General features: G+C 38.9%; 1 protein-coding gene across 4 annotated transcripts in view; it reads right to left on the bottom strand.

Annotated features, from left to right (window-relative positions):
- The window catches only part of CDH18 (cadherin 18), a 227,731-nt gene that overhangs the window by 166,736 nt on the left and 38,938 nt on the right, over nucleotides 1-22,057 (bottom strand). The window contains exon 1 of one of the 4 annotated variants that reach the window (XM_026048534.1): nucleotides 2,872-2,893. The exons of the other annotated variants lie outside the window; for them this stretch is intronic. The gene's annotated coding sequence lies outside the window, so the exon portion shown is untranslated. Of the gene's footprint in view, nucleotides 1-2,871; nucleotides 2,894-22,057 lie in introns of those variants that run through there. 4 annotated transcript variants of the gene reach the window in all.

Raw genomic sequence — 22,057 nt, 5'->3', positions numbered from 1 at the left:
GGGGATCTTATTGCATTATTTTTCCCTGTTGCTATGTGGAAATGAAAGACAATACATTAAAGAAACATCCATAATTCCTAAGCTAATGCAACTCCTACAGGCTAGTATTATAAACTCAGCTGCTTTCATGCTTTCAACTCTAAGAAAACTAAAAACTTTATTCCTAAGCTAATTTTCTGAAGTACTGGAGGTTTTAAGATAAGGTAAATTAGGTGCATGCAAAGTTTAAACATTTTTCTTGTGTGACTGTTCTCAAACAGTAGCTTAAGTGCTTAATACATTTGCAAATATTTCTAAACATTTCTGAATCCAAGCTGCATACAATAACGTTCCAGTTTAGTCTCTCACATCATGTTACCAAATCTACCCTGTAAGATCCCTTATTATATATTATTTTCTTCTGCAGAGATATTTTCTGTTGGGGAAAAATAGAAACCAGCTAGGACCTGCATTTTCAAATAGAAGTTTTAACTTAACATGATTCCAAAAACCTTTTAAACTAACAGGGAAACACACTGCAGATAAAGTGGACAACCATTTATAATATAAAGCAGGGTGGCATTTTTAGTAGCATGCAAATACAACTGACAGGCAAGTCTTTATTTAATTAGTTCCTGGTTTCTAAGGGCAGAGTTCTGCATACACATCCACTCTGCTCCCTCTAATTTTTGAGACTGTCTATACTGTATATTTAAAACTACTTCTTCTCTGAATGTCCCTTATCATACTTCTCAACTTCAGCTTTCAATAATTTACACCCTGTATATCTCAACTGTGCTTATGATTTAATAACTTCCAAACAGATCTCTTTGTTTTAAATCATTTTCAAAATTGACTTAAATGTGTGCAGGTTGCACAGCATGAAAAAACTGCAGCGTTTTTATATTCTTCTCATGCTTATAAAATGTTCGCGTTGATCCATTTGCATATCATACCTATTTCTGCATCTAAAATAGCAGGCAAACCGGGCACTTAGTGCTCAGTGGTAAAAGGGCACTTTGCCATTTCTCCTATTTCCAAACAACTTGCCAAAACAAACCTACTGCTTCTTTAGCTGCTGGGAAAAACAAAAAGACCCTCCCACGTGTGTCAGAATTCAAGGAGCTGAGGGAAAAGGTATTTTATTTAAAAAAAAAAAAAAAGGAGAGAGAGAGAACAAAAAAGACTTTTCAGAAGAAGTAAAAAGCAGTACATCTATGGTTATTTAGGATTTTTGATTCACTTGCACCTTTCCCTCTTAAAAGAAGAATTAGTGAGTCTACAGCCCCTTCAGAATCACATTGTAGTGGGCCACACAATTACAATCTTTAGGTAACAGGAAACAAGAAAAAATCATCAGATTACAAATATACATACACGAATATGTAGATATACATAAAAAGCAAATCTACTACACCTTCACATCACCTCAGTTATTTGCTCATTTATACTATGTACCATGAAAATTTCATCTCATACTTCAAAAAGCAGATTTGTTTTTTCTATTGGTCCACTGCACTAAAGGATCAGACAGGGCTTGTGCCCATCTGGTTTTGTGCCCATCAGTATCACATTCCTTTTACTGATTTGCACATCCAAAAAGGATGCCACCTCAATATGAAATTAAACTTCTTTAAAGCTGACATTTTCTTTTACTTGAAAGTTGACCTTACATTTTTTAAACACAGAAGCTGCAAATCTCCTTTGCAGAAAAGGCAGCTGGGAAAGAAAAAAAAAAAAAAAAAAAAAGGAAAAGGAAAAAGATAAGTAAAAAACTTAACATAAGAAGCAAGAAACCTGAATTTTCTGGTATACACCATAGCTGCTGCTGACCTAACCTTCCCTGAAGGTACCAGCGACACAGTTCCTCATATTTTACACCAACAACTATCCTCTCCTGAGTTTTTCACTGTGTAGATAAGTCTCACAGGGATCGAAAAGCGAAGTTGGAGTTGGCTTTCTCATGGAGAAGCCTGCGGCATCTCGTGCTTCTCTCCAGCACCACAGGCAGCAAGAAGCTGCTTTTCCGTGACCACCCCTGGGCACAACATTTATTTCCATTCACACAGTGGGTAACATGGGGACACAGCACTAAGAGCCCATTTTGCTACCCATGCCCAGTACTTAGGCACAGCTGAGAGGTGGCCCCACGGAGGTGAGAATGCATTAAGGAAACATTTGCAGAAGGAAGTATTCTCTGCAAGGAAATGACTGTTACTGCTGCCAGAAGTGGGGCATGGCACACCAAGTGCCATGGGGAAAGCCCACTGGAAAACCCAGCTCGGGCAGAGCAAAGGAGCTGGGACTGGGGCTGCCCGGCTCCGATCGCATGGAAAGTTCCAGCACACGCAGGAACCAGCTCTGCTCTGGGTAGAAGGTTCCTACACAAGCTGGAACCAGCTCTGACCACACCGAAGGTCTAGACGAGCTGCCCCCCACTCCATGTCCTCCCAGCACGTGTGGGGCAGGACGCTCCAAGGAGGCACCGACCCATGTAACAGCCATCAATAGGCTTTGGATGGAGAGAAAGCCGCAGGGCCTGCGGGTGGGATCGGTGAGGCCTACACTAACCCACGAGAAAGCAGCCACCACCGTGACAAGCTCCACAGGAGAAACCACGGAAAAAGGGCTGGGAAGCAGGAAGGGCAGAGCACTTTCCACCAGCTTTTCTAGAGCTCGTGAGGAGATGGAGGAGAAGGATCACAAAACCACCAAGAGCAAAGCAGAAGAGGCTCAGCAGAGCCATGGAGTGACATCCCGGTTTTCCACTTGACCATAGGGAGCCGCCAAAGCACAGTTTCCATCGATAAGTGAATAAATTAGAAACCACAAAGATCCCTCACCAGCCCCCTATTTTTCCAGACAGGAGACGTGAAAACTTATTTTACTTACCACAGAATTTAAAGCTAAAAAGAGTTTTCTTTCTGTATCAAAACCAAGTATTTCTCCTGTTGCTTTTAGAAGAAATCCCGTTGATTTCTCCTATCCCTTTGCGAATAGTTATGGTAGACTCTCATTTGAAGAGGAAAAAGTGGTTGTTTCTTATTTACTTTTTTCTTCAAATCTCACAAAGCCCATTATGCCAATGAACTTTCATCTAAAGATGCAATAAAGAGGGGATGTGAGCACATTTGAAAATGCTTAATAAAATATATGATGTCACTCCTCTCTAGATATAATACTTCTGTCATCACCAGCTTCTATTCTAGATACAGTGATATATCTATCTATAGCAACGTATCAGAAATTTTTAAAAAGAAGAATATTAAGACAAGTTATTAATATTATTCATTATATGATTTTTACCTGAACTACAGTGGGATAAATGCCATAAAGGTCTGTTTTCATAGTGACATCCTACAGAGGTTTTAGAGCAACAGCAGCAGACCAATGCAAACCAATGCAAAAGGTTTCTAAATCTCCAAAAAACCTGTAGCTCAAAGCAATGCAGTTCTAGCACATAAAACCTCAAACTTACGTATTTAGCAAAAAGGGCTTGAACAATATTGAATAAAATCTTTCTACAGAAGAAATGAGTGTCAGTGACTCACTGGGACAATCACTGTGGGAGCAACTGCTTAGCCACAGGAAATGGGGAACTGGTCAAGGAAGCAAATGACTTATCAAAGAGTTCAATGAGTTTAGGAGCCCAAGATGTATTAGCTGAAATGTAGTAGGACAACCTGGAGAGGCTCTCCTAGGCATTTTGGTATTTTCTGCTTTCTTTTAATCACTGAACAATGAAAGGAGAGTGCTAAAAAGCCCTGACCTCTTAAGCTTGCTCTATAAAGGGTTAGCCTCAGTCGCCCTGACTATATTGCAAACTGTGTTTTGTATTTTTTTGTATGTTAAAGTGTCCGAATGAGTACTTGCTAAACTTTTTTTCCTAAAATTTTTTCAACTAAGTAACCTGCTCTTCCTTCTGCAGTTTGGTACGGCATTTCAATACAGCATATGTGGCAGTAGAAATCTGTTTTTCAACAGCTTATCTAGAATCACTGAAAAAAAAGAGAAAATGTACTTACGTTCTTCAGCTTAACCAAAATGACACATTTCATCAGTTACTGAAAGTACCCCCATTTAAATCAAATACAAGCCTGTTCAACTACTAACAGCATTAACGAGAAATAAAGGATCATACCCTATGATTATGAAAGCTAGTGTAATTCTTTCAGGGTTTTTTATTTTTGGTTGAGGTCTGGGATTTATCTGCTCTCTCTTGGATAAAAATGTTCCACAGTTTCCAGAAGACACTTTGGTGACAGTGTATCTACTTATCAAGCTAACCCAGTAAGAATGCTTATTTCTGCCTGTTCTCAAGCCTCCCTTCCTCATCCCACATGCTTTCTTTGTTCAATAAAAGGCTTTATTGATATTATTATAATTAATAACAGAAATTTCAGCTACAGGAGATGGCTTAGCTTTACAAGTGTCAATTTTATTCTCATTGAGAAATAAAAGATCGGTTAAGTAATTTGGGAAATCAATTACTTATTTCAAACCATTGATGTATATTATCTCTTAGAAGCGGCTGAATGCTCTGAATTTCCTGCAGATGTCCTTCCTAATGCTTGAACTTTGGGTAATTCTTAATGAATAATATAGTATAAGCTAACCATCTTCTTTGTATAGCATTAATAATTTTCCCAGTTGTTCTGTAGAAAATTATGGCATAACATCACACATTTAATTATACAACACACAATCATCATCTCTGGTAACAGAATGACCTTAGATGATCCTCTGGAAATCTGAAACACTTACAGAAGCAGACACAGTAAAATAGAATAGGTTTTCATTAACAGAAGTATTCTCTGTAATTGCTCAGGAAGTGCTATTTTTATATTCATCAGTCCGGATAGTGACTGATAAGAGGAAAACACTTCTGGAAACCAAACTGAAGTGCTGAAAATGCAGATTCTGAAATGGTTATTCAATTTATTTTTAAAATAACTTCTGTCTTTGCTCAATAGCCATTATTACTAGAGATGAACAACAACCACTTGTCATTATTCTTTTTTTTCCTAAAAAGTCCTAACAATCTGGTACGTCTTTTGCCCCAGTCCTAGACTAAAAGGACAGCGTGGAATCAGTCTGCTTGAATTGGGCAAGGCTTCCCCTCTTGTTTGCCTCCAGGAACTTCTTCAGTGGGCTTTCAGCTGAAATGACCTAAAGCCTAGTGAACCCAGCAGAACATGGGGAGCCAGTGTTATAAAGTGCAACACATTCCTGATCGGAGCAAGCAGTTCCATTTTAGCCCTCCTGCCAAGTGTGACAACAGAAAAGCTCATGGCAGGTTAAGAAAAGCGGTGAAGCTCAGCACCGCTCTCTGTGTCTTCAAGCAAGTCATACAGAAGTAGCATTTTAAAATAAATGACAGGCATCACCAATAAAGCGAGCAAGGAACTTTTTTGCTTTTCTCTAATTTCTCTTGCCTGAGATGCAGCACAGTATGATCACTAAGGTCATTATACCATTATCAAGGCTTAAGGATGGAAGCTTTCAGGTCTCTGCTAGGTGCACGCATTCCCCGGCGTGCTGCTCTTGTTTCTATCCTTAGCTGGAATCCCACTGTGCAAATGGATGGCATGTGCAAGAGCAGAAAGAAATTGGGCTTTTAGTGTTTCAACTTTTCAAGTAGCCACACAATCTGGGGGAGAAAGAAAGCACATTTAAAGCATAAAAGAACTAAAATAAATCATTCCAGGGAATCTATTTACTGAGCAAAGGTATGGAAGTTTTTTTCAAACGCATAAATAACTCTTTAACATGTAATCAATGTTAGCTAAATACTTATACTGCATCATATTATCTGGAAAGTTCAAGAAGCAGAGAAAATAAACATTTTTAACTCTCTTTGCAGCAGCTTCTACTCCCTGCTAAAAGAGTACAAACTAAATCATCTCAGTAACACGACCTAGCTCCTATTTGGCAACATCGGTATTTCTTAATGCTCAGAGAAGCAGGTTCAGTTCAATAATCCTGGAACTCACTGCTGCTTTAGTGCTTCCTCCTACGGCACTGATGCAATCAGACACCCAACTCCATGGCCACAGGGTCCACAAGGCCTGAAAAAACTCCTGCCTACAACATCCCAACCTGAATTCAGGCAAAGCTCGAAGATACACATACTTGTATTTTTTTTTCTACAAGAAAAACACATCATGAGCACTTGCTATGGTTGGGTTTTTTTTTTTTTTTTTNTTTTTTTTTTTTTTTTTTTTTTTTTTTTTTTTTTGTGTGTGTGTGTGTGTGTGTGTGTGTGTGTGTGTGTGTGTGTGTGTTCCAATTAAAACATTTTCTCATTTGGTTTAGGAAGAAAAACATAGCAATTGGTCACATCACTGTGATGTATGCCTGCTCTCAATCAGAAGTTGTCTCACTAGGTCATGCAAAGTTATCCTACATCAGTATTTGAATCATACACATAGTTTCAGAATAAGGAAAGGCATTCCACAATGGAATGTGAAGAGCCACCAAAGGCCCCTCACAAGTTACCCTGAGCAGGTGCAATCTAAGGTTTAAGGCAAGCTAAACAGATCAAAAACCCGATCAGCTTGATAGCAAGGACATGAAGTCAAATTGATAAAGAAGAAAGAGGTATTTCTGAAACAATCTTTTTTGTGCATGAAAATTAACTTTTTTTTTCACTTTGCAGTTATTTAGGTTATAAAGATTTATAATTTTTCTGTTTTGTATGCAAAAAAATAAATGCTAGCATTTGAATTTTATCTTAACTTCACTCAAGTTTCAATACTGACAAGTAGGTAATGAAGTTTCCTTAAAGGCACCTAAAATCTGTAAATTAAATCTAGAAGAGCCTATCAAGAATCTTAAAACCACCCATCCTCCAATCTATCAAAACGTAGCAGAATTGGCTAGAGTGGATAAAGGGCACAAGGAACTGGTACCACAAGGTCAATGGAAGGAGAATCATCTTCCAGGGACTGCTGGTGACCACAAAGAATCTCTAGGACACAGCAAGATTTTTGGCTACACACTTACACACACCTATAGGGGCATAACAATGCGAACTTGGATGATTTTTCATTTCATATGCAGGTTTGGCATTCGGATATTTTATAGTCCATAGCAGTATGAACCAACACATCTCAGCAATATTTTGACAGAATACAAATTATGTTTCCTTGGATGTCTACCATGTGTGAACATTTTTCAATGGTGTTTACCTTTTCTTTTGTAGTGTATTTTTTGTTTCTCCAAGAGGTAACATGTTTCTGTAAGAGATACTCCACATTCTTTCAGCAAGAGCTCCTATCATCAGATCCTTCCAAACACTTCCTAGAACCCAAGGAAAGGTTAAGCTTAGGAGCTCAGAAGTTTTGCTTCTCATATGTGCATATGAATATTTTGTTTGGTTCTGAGCACATCTAAGTCAAAACCTCAAAGTGAAAATGTAGATCTTCACTTGAAAGAGTGTTAACTTTGATGTTGTGCAGCCTGTGTGTTAACAGCAACCTCACCAGATTGTTCATGAGAGAGTAACCTAACCCATCTGCTTTTGTGAGTGAAGGGTGAAAGTGTGGGCGATGAAACTCCTATAAATCCTTTAAGGTATTTCCTCGCAATGAGATTTTCTATAATAATTTGTATAATATAATGTAAGAAGGAAGTAAATATATACTCTTTTCAAAATAAGGGATTTTTCTAATAATTTTTCTATAATTTTTGTCCTTGCATATGTATGCCTATGTGGCTTATAAGTAATACTAATAACTACTTAAAATAAAGCCTAAATTTAAGTATCTCCACTAATCTATTTCCATGGTAAGAGGATTTTTATGATGTTGATTCCTATGCTTATTCTTTACAAATTAAGCTAATTTATTCTAGTATAATATTTTGAGTAACAACTAATGCTACATATTATTAAATGGATAAGCACATTTTCCCTTTTATGTTCCCCAGAAAGCCTCTTTCATCAATAATTTCAAAATCTTACTGAAAAAGAAAAGAATCATCACGTCAGCAAGACTCTTCTAAATAAACATTCCCAAAGGATGCTACCAAAAATAAAGTTTAGTGATGCACTGTGCTTTCAAACGCTCTACTGACAAGGGATCCCTCCACTTACAGTTTCACAGAGAAGGTATCAACTGCCACTCTGAAAATATAATCTTTGCATAAATTCAAGTCTCCACTGCACTCATAAGACAGTGAAGTCTTCCCAGAGAACAGAGATAAGTGATTAAGAGCTCCCTTATTCTAGAATCAATTTATTCACCTTACAGAGATTGTTGCTGAGGCATGAAAGATACTTTTCTTTTTCTGGCATGCTCTGCACAAGCAACCAGTTCAGATTTTCTGATACTTCTGAAAGATCCTTTTACACACCACGAACCACCTGAAATAAGTAGAGTGAAAGACTGGAAGAGTGGAGGATGAAGGGAAGACCAGCGACCAGGATATAACGCAGAGCTGCAGCAAATAACATGAAGCTAGATTATTTGAATACTGGTGTTGAAGATAACAATTTAGAGGCCAAGCTGGGCCTGTATAGCCTGGAGAAGAGAAGGCTGAGAGGAGGTCTGCTTAATATGTATAAGTTCATGAAGGGAGAATGCAAGGAAGAGGAGGCCAAACTCTTCTTGGTGGTGACCAGTGACAGGACAAGGGGAAATGGGTCCAAACAGAAGTACAGGCAGTTCCATCTCCTGCCCAGGGAGGCTGTGGAGTCTCCTTCTCTGGAGATCTTCCAAACCCGCCTGGATGCCGCCCTGTGCCCCGTGCTCTGGGTGTCCCTGCTGGAGCAGGAAGGCTGGACTAGGTGATCTCTAGAGGGCCCTGCCAACCTCAACCATTCCACGATTCTGTGAAAAGAATCTCTGCTAGAAACTTTTAACTGTCAAATAAGCCAAATTTGACATTAAAAAGATTAAGCCATCTGTGTGCTGTTTTCTTTTGTTTTCTTATTACAGACTGTTGTCCATTTTCTCAGAAAACTAGGATTTCCATTCTTAATTCTGTGAGCTTTTTTTTTTTTTTTTTTTTTGAGCTGAAGTCATTTATATGAAAAATAGGGATAAGCAAGACAAGCTGTTTCAGTGACTTCACACAGCATTCTTCAAAGACTGCTAATATGCTAATCCCTCTGACTTGGAAATGTAGAAACTATCATTTTAGAATTAGCAATCTACTATTTCAAGACACAGAGGACATCCCACTTCTAGTCACAGTACTGTTTTTTTCTATTTTTTTTTTTTTTGTGCTGGACATGTCCCATCCCCATTTGAGCAGTATGCAAGTCTAGAAGGAGCCACAACAATGTGTTTTCTTTCCAGCTGAACTCAAGGGAACTCAGCTGGGATGCAAACGGCTCCTCAGTTGGACCTGCACCTTCAAAATGAACTTACCCCTCCTCAGTCTGCATTCTAATTGCATCTAACTCCAACTCGTAGCTCAGAAAGGGCTCATGAGCACACCTTTTCCTGACATTATTTCCTGCATAAGGGTCTTTACTAGTGATATGTATCATTTATGATCCAGAAAAGACAAAATGGTGAAAAAAGAAAAAAAGACCTCAATAGGTGGTATGGAGGTGTTTGGGGGGAAAACAGAACAGAACAAAGAAAAAAGTTATTTTTTTCAGTATAGCTTTTCCAGTGCTTAAAAGAGTGATAATTATATAGGTATCCCAATAGCGAACGTAAATCGCAAGAAATAAGAATTACAGAAAATATAGAATCTACTCTAGTCATCATTCAAGTCTTTACAGTATGCAGCACTGTAAAACTGGTTTGATGATTTGTAATTTACAGTAGGAAGTGGCACTTATCCTCAGAGTCTTTAAACTCTGTGAATCTTTTACTCCCAAGTCTGAAGAAAATGAAACACATAGAGCTTGATCCAATTTCTACTGTGGTCCAAGTGAGTCCTCCTGCTAAGACCACTGAAAATCATCACATGTTCCCTGTCAACTCTTAGGGTTTCAAGTTATAGCTGAATGAAATAAACAAACTTTAATCTAAATTTCCCACACTTGGCAGATTCTAACAATTTCTTCCCTCTCCATCTGACATGTAATTTCTTCTGATCTAGAAAGATACTTAATTCCTCCATATTACACTCATGGCAGAGCCAGCTGGCCCCCCTCTTACTCACTCACTTTCTCACTCAAAGATAACAGCCATGAACCTAGAGAGCAGAATTACAGAATTTCGGTGTCTGCAACTAAAATTGCCTGGCAAAGGCAGTTCCCTTCTTGCAAAGGACTCAGAGGTATCACCACGTACACTTATGGATTTAGTGTGCTAAAAGTACTGCCCGTCAAGCTCAAAAAACCTGTGACAACCATCCAACCCCGCCCCCCGATGATTACTGAAACGCAGTTAGGTCAAACACTTGATTTTAGCATTTGCAAGATGACTGCTGTGTAAGAAGCTGCTGGAGGGTTTTCTGCTACACCACTGTCTGTCACACTTCAAAGTCTGACACTTGAAAATGCTTTAAATGAAACACTCCAAACTAAAAAACGCACAAGACTGAGAATAAAAGTGTAAAAAAGCATCATCACATTCTGCTTAATGTTAGACTAACCCCTTAACATATGTAATTATCAGACTATTTCTCATTTCATCTATGTTTAAATTATATTCTCCCCACAGAGAGCACGTCCTATGAAAAACCCATTCAATCATATTGTAGCTAAGTTCCATGGGCTCCAAAGTATTTATTTCCTCACCAGCATGTCATTACTTCCATGTGAAATAAAGCACAGGCTGTCAAGTGAATATGCTCAAATATGTAATTTCAGGTCCTTTTATAAAGAAGTCTGTGAATAGCACATCCTCCCAACAGATTTCCAACTGAAAGCTAATGGGAAGTAAAATTATAGTTGCAGTTTGATCCTCTGTCCTGCAGCAACGTCTTACAATAAATCCCACAGAAGGGTCACCTCCTTCAGTCCAGCTCGAGGTAAACAACAACAATATAACTATCAAAATGTCCCCGTTCGTAATTTTGACAGACAAGCTCCAAAAGGTGCATCAGGATATTGTTGACGCTGCAGTTCAACAACTTAATAAAAAATCAGGTCCTTATCATCTTAGCACCAAGATATAGCACTAAAGTTCTCTCAAAAAACTTTCTTTGCTTAGATGGCATAAATAATATTTGTATTTATTTACTGACACAATGTAAAAATGTATCAGTGCTCACACTTTTTAACAGACTTGGGAATTTTTTTTCTTGAGCAAAATTTTATTTCTTAGAATTAAAAAAAAATTGTTCTAATCTGAGTAGTTATGTGAACAATAAAGATATTTAATCACTTCAGTAACAAAACAAACAACTTTAAATTCACAAGCCTTAAATAACTTTATGCATTTTGTTCTCCACAGAGCAATAAACCTCTGTTTTGAATTTCTGCAACTTCCTTGGAGCCCAGAATTCATGACAAATTAACAGCACTGGACAAATTAACAGCTCTATGCAGACAAGAGCATGTAAGGTGAAAGGATTTTGTGGGGCGTAAAAAAAGGGAGAGGGGAAAAAGTCTCCTTTAAAATTCAAGTCAGTCTTAATTAGGATAGATTAACATGTTTCTACTGCTAGAAATATTAATGACTGAACATGCTTAGGACAGGCTCATTTTCAGGTTAACCTATTTTTCTGTTTTTTTTCTCAGAAATACAGTGAAATGCCAAAGCAATATTAAGTTCCTGGCTCTGTTCCCAATAAGGGCAAAATGCAGAATATAGGTTTCACTGAACAAAGCCCTTAATGTAACAAAAATATCTGTTGTAGGAAAAGCTCTGCTCATTTTTTAGTGGAGCTTGTTCAAAACAGGACAAAAAACCCTGCCCTCAGTCCAGAAATGCTTGGGTTATTTGTCTGGCTTCCTTTCATTTGCAATCTCATCACAAGTAAGGAATAAATCTCAACATTCCTGACAAAGGATCTCCATTCACAAAAACACCTTTCGTGCTGATCCACGGCATATTTGGAAGCAGCTGATTTCAGGATGCTGGAAGGGGAATCCTGGAGTTGCTAAAAAGAGCTTTCCAGGACTGTTTTGCTCACTGCCCCAAGCACACTGGCAAAACTGCAGTCCAGAGTTCCTACTGCCCTGGGAAGACAACGAATGTAAACATTCAAGCCATTTTAAGTTATAATTTAGGTACTTCAAGTAGTTAATACTCATGCATTTTTATTTTATCTTTTCAGAATCATTTAGCTTATTTTAAGCACTGATTACAGAGGTAGGAAATACCTGTGCTGGGTGAGATCTCTGCTGAAAGCAGGGACAACAACACTGGATTACTCAGGGAGTCCTGTCAAGTTTAGTACATCCTGAAGGGTAGATCTTTCATACCACTTCGGGAAATATATTCCAGGATTTGCTTGGCCAACAATATTTTTTTTTTGTTCTTTTGTCTGAGCCAAATTACTTAGGTGCCCGTTGCTATCAGTGCTCCTGCTACGCACCTGTGGGAAGAACCCAGCTCCCCCTTCCTACACCTTCCCATTAAATAAATGGAGATAACTGGAAGGTCTCTATTGCTAGGGCTGAACAAGCCAAGCTCTCCCAGCCTCCTGCCATACATCAGGCGCTGTGACCCCCGACCATCGCAGCAGCTTTTGCACCGGACTCGCTCCAGGGCATTGTCCTTGTCTCCAGATGCTCAAACTTGACACAGTCCTCAAAAGGGCTGAGGAGAGGGGAAAAATTACTCCCTTCACCCTGCTAGCTCCTTTCCTGCTAATATAGCCCACAGCACCATCAGCTTTCTTTGCATGCGCTGACTTTACGTTCAGTTTGCTGCCTACCAGGAGCCCTGGCTCGTTCTCTGCTGTCTTTTGCTTTCCCTCCACTTGGTACCAAGTTTCTGCTACTCCATGGGGTTATTTTATCCCAGAAATAAGACTTTGCATCTGCCTTCACTGAACTTCATCAAGTTTTCCTCAGCTCATTAGTCCATTCTGTCACAGTTCCTCTAAATAGCAGCCCTGTTTGCCATCAGATTGACTGTTAACCCCAATCAACGGCAGACTCCCAGAGCGTGCAGTTCACCCCGTTTTCCAGGTGATCATTAACAGAGACATCAAAACAGTATTTTCTCTGCCTGAAATCCTTGAGGGACACCACTAGTCCCTGGCTGTCAACTGGATTTTGCATCACTGGTAACAATGTATCTCTGTAACAACACACATAATATAGGTGAGAGCACTGAAGGCCCTGTTAAAGATCAAGGTGAATGATTCATTCCCACTGTCCGCAGAGCTGGTCACCACAGAAGGCAATCAGGTTGAGCAGACACGATGTGCTCTTTGTAAATCCATCTTGATTGATCCTAATCACCTTCCTCTCCCTCATATGGTTAGAAATGGTTCCTAAGAGGATTTGTTCCATAACCTTCCCAGGACTGGAGGTTATGCTGAGCAGCCTGACATTATGTGGATCCTCTTTTCCCTCCCTGAAGCTCGAGGTGACTTGTCCCTTTCTCCAGTCATCAGCAATCTCCTCCAAACAGCCCACCTCACAAAGATGAGAGCGCACAGACTCGTGACAACAGGAGCCAGCTCCACCTGCACGCTCAGATAGGACCCACCTGGTCGCAGGGGCTTGTGCACAGTCTGGAGACTTAAGTATTACCGAACTCTGTCTTTCCCATGGTGGGGTAAGGTCCCTGATAGTAGCGGAGGGACTGGGGAAGTCTAAAAACAGATCCTAGCAGTAAAAATAAAAGGACACTTGAGCACTTCACCCTTTGTCACTAGATCCTCTGCCCCACTGAGCAGGGCGTGAGTGAAGATCTCTTCACTCAGAGAAGCCTTTGAAGAGGCGGTTCTTGAAGGTCAGCGAACCGTCCTGGGCCCTTTTGGCCCCGCAGCAACCTCAGCAATCTTCATTGAGATCCACACACTACGTACACCACGTAACCACTCACTGTTATTTTTTTCAGTAGGCCTTAAAAAGAAAATCCATTTAAGCACACTGCACATAGGATCAAACAGCTAGGATTTTGTTCTCGGGTGTAATACAGAGTTGCACACAACTGACAATGTTTATGTTCCCTTCTATGTATCACTAAAAGATCTGTATTTAGAAGAATCAACTCTTTTCATTTGAACTGGTTTACCAGATCCTAGCAGGTACATCATTCATATCAGGGAACGGGCTTTAAAATTTATTGTAACACATATTACAAGATTGCTTTATCTTATCTGTAGGGCAAGAACAGTGCCTGCATTTCAAGTTAAACTGGCCCACTCGCTCCCTTTGAGTGGCATGCAGATGATCTGCTAGAGAAATGGCAAAGGCTGGCCTTCCTATAAATACTTTCTCTCCTGTATCTCCTCTGTACAATTAAGAATAACATACAAAATTAAATTCCTAATTGAATATTCTCAAATTCCTAATATACAATTAGGAAACCAGGTCTGAGTTTCTATAAAGGAAGAAATAGAGGAAAATCAGTTATAATTATAGTAAGTAAATGCACCACTACTGTTATGCTGCCTCATACAATACATACTTAGATTTGTATTCTGCTACATAAACTTTTTTCTAACTACACTTTCATTTGAATTTGTACATTAACTAAAAATTACCGGTGCCTTAGGACAGAATCATGGCTTATTGAAACAGTAAGTTTTGTTTTGGCTTCTAAAATCTTAGAAATTCTTACACAGAAGCTTGATACCAGCAATCCCAAGTATTAAATTATCACAGTTTTGAAAAATAATAATGTCTTAATATAATGAATTTTGATTTCTTTTACTTTCTGAGCCTGGCGCATACAGTTAGATAATGCTTTACATCTTTCCTAAATGTCAAAAGAAGCAGAATCCTGACAACATACTCTTCAAATTAAAACTGAAATTCTAAAGTAAATTGACTGGATTCAGAAACTGCTGCTTAAGAAAGCACATACAAGAGGAGAAGAAGGCATTGATGGAATGCTGCTCTTGCACATCTCTTAAGGGGACCTGATTAGCCCACAGGCCAAATGCTTCTTCCAAAAAAGGTTTTGAAAAAAAACATTCAGAGAAACTGTGTGACAGTATGGAGAGGCTGTTAAACAGGGGAGAAAGCTTAAAGTTATCACATCATTTCCTCCGCTTTCTTCTCACAGTTGTACCACACTTCATTTGCTGTTCATTCATCTGTGGAGGCTGCAACACACAGCTCCTGCCTTTGCTATTTGTTTGTATTTTGCCTCGGACCACAGTTTTGCCTTGTCTGCTCTGCATAGGCAGCTACACTTTACTGCCAGGCAAACTTTTAGTTTCTGGCAGTATGGACGGGCCACACAGTTCTAACACCTAGACATCCCCTTATCATTTCTCTAAGTCTAAACCATGGCAAAACAAATGCTGCAAAGCAATTCCTAAGAACATTATTGCACACACTAATTCTACTCCCCTACTAAGCTTGGCTCACAAATTTCACTCACAAAAGACCCTACTCACTATCAGACAATCTCTATGGCTTTTCTTGCACACGTTCTGTACCTATGACTGTAGTTCGTTTCATTATTATTATATCACTAAGATTATTACAGAAAAGCTTTCTAAAGTGATGCAACTCATGACAGATGAGGTGGGTTTTTTAGACTCTTTCATTTAGGCAAAGCAAGGTATCTTGTGTCTGCAAGCTTTCACCAAAGTTACAACACATACATATACACAACTGCATTTGCTTGACATTACCTGAAAAAGCCAAGAGTATTCTTCAAATTTGCCTATGTAGAATAGAGATTTAACTTGAAAATGAGGTCAACTTAAGTCTGGAAACTTTGTCAACAACTGCATACATTGCAAAAGACGCGGCACTGTGCATATCTCACAAGAGAATGAAGGGCTGATGTGTTTTAATAAGCCGTATATTTATATCTAAATACACTGTATGCACACACTGTTTTTCTACATCAGTCTTCATCAATTTAGCTGTTATGTGATTCAGTTCATGAACTACTTGATTTTTCAGAGAAAGAAGCATACACCAAGAACCGCAGCCTACTTTCCACATACCGTAAAAGAAAATATTTCAATGAAACTAGGAAAATACACCATGAGTGTGGGCAGCAACTGAATTTCTACAAATGTCTTGCCTATAATGGTGATAATTTCCAAGCATCAACACAGACAAAATCCCCACATGCTTTGTTAGTCACCCCATTTTGTCAGTCCAGCCCAAGGGATGGAGGGTGTAGGCATGTGAATGAGGAAAGCAAAGGGGGAATGTTATTTAAAAAAAAAAAAAGAAAAAAGTTACCATATAAATGTCTCTATGAGGCTTTAGATTAAAGGCAGCTGTGCTTGTGAATCAAGAATCATAGCCAACTGCCCAGTAAATCTGCAAATTACTCTTGATGAAAGAAAAGGGAGAAACTCTACAGGTAAAGCTCAATAAACACTATAATCAAACATTTCTAACGACTAACTAAGCAGACTTCCTGCCTCGCTGTTTCTGTTCTAAAACAGGCCCTAAAAGTGCTTTATTACACTATGCCTTGCCTGAGAAAAGAAAATACAATGAAGCCCATCCAAACAAAGCCCAGGAGCTTCGCTGAAATGGAGCTGAAGAGACAGGATTTGAGTTCCTAGCTGAAGATGACATTGGGATCCAACTCCCCTGTGATCGACTGCTTTAACAGTCCCTACCATTGACTGATTTGGTCTCCTGAACTGTAAAGCATTCAGCTTTAAAACACACCTCTCGTATGCAGCTGCAGTTTTGGGGGGTGTATTTATACACACACACACACACACACACACACACACACACACACACACACACACACAGAGCAAGATTTTCCTAAGTTTTTTGTTTGTTTGCTTTACTGCTACTTTTTTTTTCAAATATTTTTTCTTGATTTTACTTGCCCTACAGATATTTCCAATTTAATTTTCATTATAAAGTCACAGAACTTGCAGAAAAAAAGCCCAAATTATTTCTATTATGTTTCAACACAAAACAGAAAGCATACAGACTCTCCAAGATAATCAAATGTTTCAATTTTCTTAACTACCCCTTCAAAACACTCCCTAGTTGTATTTAAAGACTTCTCTGAAATTAAAACATAAATACGTTCTAGAAATGAAAAAGAAAGGTAATTAGAAACTGGCACGTTCATACCATTGATAGAATTTGTATTATCCTCCTTGTATGCTGATCCTTGCAAAGTCAACCAAAAGTCACAAGCAAATAGTAAGGCAGTTAACAAAAAATAATAATTCTTATATTTGAATTATATGAATCAAATAATCATATGAATCATATGAATCATATATTCATTCTTCATTATGTACCTACAATAAATTTTCAATTATTAAAACATTAAAACAAAAAACAACAACAAGCTCAAACGACAACCACCACCACGCACTCCTGGAATCCTTCAATTATTTCATGACTGTAGATTCTTATCACACCCCACAGAGCAAAAATACACGCTGTAAAAACAAATGCTAAGGTTTTTTTGTTTGGTTTTTTTTTCCTGGAAATATCCTTCTTGGCTTCAAAACAGAATCACACCCAAAGGACTTGGTGAAGTCTAGAACACTGTCAGGAGTGGAACACAGAAGTCTTTTTTAATTCATATATAAACCTTGTATTTCCAAAACATGAAAGAAGAGCAAAATACATATTTAATGGGAGACATGTACGCTTAAAACTCATGTCAGTAAAAAAAGATACTGTAGTGCAAATACCTGATTTACTACTAATGACTGAAACACATTTTAGGGTAATTTCTCTATGAAAGCAGAGTTTAACATAATTTGGCTTCCAGGAGAGATTTCAATTTCCTCTAATCTAGGCCTTGGTTCCTAGTTTTGTGATTTTTTTTTCTTTCTTATTTTTGTAATTATTAAGCGTACACAAGGAATTCTACCAACCTGAAGTTTTCCATTTATATAAACCAGAAGTTGTTAATATAGTATATGAATTATGAATTATTCAAAAAGCTTTGTCCCGTTTTGTAATTGAGACTATTGCGGACAAACTGCTAAAGTAACCACAAAGTGAGTCACTGCCACAGAATAAATTAATAAGGAGGTTCCTGTGTTTTATTGCCAAGGAAAAGAGTAATTTCGACTGCTGGCAGAAAAAAATTACTGAACTCATCTCAAAATTCTGTCTATTTTCTTCTCAGCATAGGTATGAATAATATACGTATTACTATAGCTGAAAGAGCTCAGTCCATTTTTATTGCATAATGCTCAGGTTGCGCAGAACCTGCCTTTCACACAATCAGAATCACAGAGGTTGGAAGGGACTTTTGAAGATGATCTAATAGGTGATTTTTCTGATAGAAAATGCTCCCTCCAGGAGCATCCTGGAAACAAATGGGCTACTCTTCTAATAGAAAAGCCATTATATTTCCAAATTATAGGGTTTTTTTCAACATTCTTGAGAATATATTTTATTACAGATATTTTCAAGAAAAAAGTTTCCAAAGATTCCTAACATCCGAAGTACATTTTTTCCTCCAGTTTTGACTATCTGAATTTATAAAAAAGATATTGAGTAATGCATGAAAAGCTGCAATATTTTTGCAAAACAAACATTCTATTAGATCCGTGAATGTCAGAAAAATGAACAAAGGCAAAATGTGTCTAGCAATAAAAAGAGGAAAAACTACTCATTTGGAGCAAAATGTTACCGCTGCAAAAAAATGCTCAGTATTAAAATGCAAGACACGAGGCATCTGTTGCACAGCTCACATTTCTAAGGAAATCCTTTCGAGCGCCGTACCAGCACCCACACAGCGCTCCAGAAAGAACAGCTAAGCTGGAAAAACATCAGGTGCTCACGGTACCTGCTTTCCATCTTCATCATTAGTGGCAAGGCATGAAGTGAGTATCTGAAGGAGGAAAAATGCTCTTCGACCGCAAAAATTATCCTACCGAAATATCCTCTTGGCAGAGGGGAGTTTGGGAGATCTGGCATGAGCTCCAGCTCAGCCTGTCTAGCAAGGCACTTGGATCAAGGTACTCAGTTAACTGGAGGAGAGAAAACACAGAACAGCAACCCCACATTGCCCCCCAGCACAGAACAGTTTCTGCAGAGCACTCACTGAGGGCGGCAGGTTCATGTTACTACTGCACAGCATATTGTGTTGCCTAAAATAATGACATAAGAGTCATCCACTCTGACCTGAAGAGACATGTTCCTACCAAAGCTGGCACTTCCTATGATACTCTCCCACTCATTCGATTTTATCATCAAATGGGCCACGGACAAACATGGTTTGTGACACACTATGAGGACTTGGCCTTCTGCTCCGCACGAAGCATGATGAGTGACGTAAGACAAGTGAACAACCCTGTCCTTGGCCCACACGTTTCCAGGGTCACTAGCGGATCCATCTTGTGGATAATCCCATTCTTGCCTTTGTGCTAGCCTGGCTACTTTTTCCTTCCACAGGACAAGAGGAAGCTGATGATGGGGCTGTTCAAGACCTGGTTAAGTCTCACATCCTCAAGCAGAGCATCTGATGATCTTAAGAAAAGCAACAGAAACCCCAGCACTGTATTTCATTCACCTTGTGGCATGTTTGCGGCCAAGTTTCAAAACAGACCCAATGCAAAACAGACCCAATCCCCCAAATGCTGCCTCAAATCGTCTTTGCTCTCACACTTAGAATTAAGATTGAGAACTTCTCATGCTAGTAGGCATTTTATTTTCTCTCTCTGCAATGACACAGTAACATGAGAAGCATTCTGGAAATAAACATAACTATCTTGGAACACAAATAAAATAGCTTTTATATTTTAACTATATAACATGTCACACATTGTATACCAAGAGGGCACAACTAGTAATTAGAACCTCAGAACTTCTCCCAGTATTATCTTTTTTCCCTGAAGCGAAAGGACAGAATTTGACCTTTCCTTCAAATTAACCCCCAGGAGCTGCCTTGCCTTGCCTGGAAGGCGATGTCCTAGTACCGCAGTCAAACGCTTGTTTGCACTGGTTGCTATGGGAATTAAGCCGTGGATTCCTCGCACAGGCCTTTCTGTTTGTTCTCTCTTCTCTACTTTAATAAAAAATAATAATAAAAAAGGTTATCACAACCATCCGGTGAGGTATTTTTCTTTGAGGTGGTTAGAGCAAGAGAATGGCATTGAGGGACTTTCCCTTTCAATATCTCATTTACTTGACTGGGACAACACAGATGACACCCCTAGGACTACTCTTAAATGTAATTTAAGAATATTCAGAATATTATTCTCATGTCTGAGTTATAAAAACGTAAACCAGACTAATAATCTCAGAAGGCCTCCTACTAACTTGCCTTGCAAATTCAGAAGTTCATCTCCTCTGTCCTTGACACTGAAACTTATCAGCAGTTCCCAACCATCAGCCTTTAAGAAAGTGTACAAAGTATAAACACAGAAAAAAAAAAAAAAAAAAGGTACTAATCCTGTGTTTCTTACATCCTACACATTAACTGGGACAGAAGCATCAGCCTCTTTGCCATTCCTGCACGCATCCTGCATGGCACCTAGGAAGTAACAGCTACTTGTCAACCTGGCCAAGTACATCTACAGATCCCTTAAGAAAGGCATAGAGAAAAAAAAATGGGAGGGTTATCATGTTTTTTTCCAGAATGCTGAGAAAAATTAAAGATAAAAACCAAGAAATGCAGAAGCAAGTACCTTTTCCGAAGATGAAGGAACAGTCTTGCTCATAACAGGGTTAATGAGTACTCCCATACAAATGACTTCTTGAGCTGGGAAGAGTTCACTTAAAACATTATACCTTGTAGTCTACTGCAAATATGGAGGGCACACAAGACAATCACTTAAATAAATGAAGTTAAGACCTTGAGGTGGTACATTGAGCACTTCTAGTTAAATATATGTGTGTATATGTGTATATATATATACGCAGGTTAAAATGAAAGAATATTTTGACTACTATTTTGACTAATGAAAGCTGTATTCCTTAGAAATATTGGGTAATCATGAAAATAAAATAAACAAAAAATAACCTAAAATGCTGTAAAATGAACACATTTGAAATTCAGTCATCCAAAATTGTGTTTCAGAGCCTTTTACAAAGCAAATCTGAAAACATGTGTTACATAAGCTGCTGTTCTGAGTCACAGAATAAGTAGATTGAAAACGTGTCAGGTGTATTTTACCCAAGTTATTTTGAAAAATCTTTAATGAATACATTAAATACATCAACAGAGTAATAACATCTACATGTTCATCTAATGTTCATCTAATAACATCTACACAAACATTTATGATCATGTTACACCTTTGAACACAAGCCTGGACTTGTGAGGATGGAGTCTCCATTCCTATGGGGGAAATCCTAATAAAACCTGGACTGCAGGAACATAAGGGAAGGCCTCAGTTGAGCTGAGCTTTGGGCCAAGCTCCTGCCGTTGAGCAGGGGCCCATCCCCACAGTAGCTCCATGTTGGGGAGCTCTTCCCTGTGCTGCCCTGGCCTTTCTGCTGCAGAAACCATTTTATCTTGGTGATTTGGGGGGCTCCGTTATCACAACCCTGGAGCAGCTGTGGGACCAGGCACTTGAATGGGGACTCTCCAGCTCCATCAACTTACTTGGGGCCTCCACTTGGTAGAGCATCCTCAAGGTGGCTGGACGACTGTGGAGTGAACAACCATGTGGCTGCTGCTCTGCTCAGCGAATCAGCAGGAAAACGTACAGAGGAGGAGAGCAAAAATAAGCGGAATTATTATTATCTGAGCTAGAATAAATTACTTGCCCTGTATATCAAAAGAAGGGCAGGCACTTTTCTCAGAGCAGAGCTGTGTGCGCGGGGCTCTCCCAAGCCACCCTGAAGATTTCTGCTGTAGCGTACCTATTACCAAGGACTCCATTTGCGCTGCGTTCTCTAAATACTTGTATCACGTTTGTCAAGGCTACTTAATTTAAATCAGCTCCTCAGGAGCCAGAACCACAAGCAGTATAAATCTGTATCGACAACAACACAGTTACAAAGCTACCAGCTCACTATTTGTATATCGAGTTATAATAAGAAGCTTAAAAATGGATTTCAAAATCTCATTACTGCTACTTTTTTTGTCAAGGAGGAAAATGTGGAGCACTACAGATATTTGTATAACAA

This window comes from Nothoprocta perdicaria, unplaced genomic scaffold, assembly GCF_003342845.1.
Source record: "Nothoprocta perdicaria isolate Ctin4 unplaced genomic scaffold, notPer1 scaffold_55, whole genome shotgun sequence".
NCBI classification, from domain to species: Eukaryota; Metazoa; Chordata; class Aves; order Tinamiformes; family Tinamidae; genus Nothoprocta; species Nothoprocta perdicaria.
This window is presented reverse-complemented; position numbering and strand designations above follow the sequence as displayed.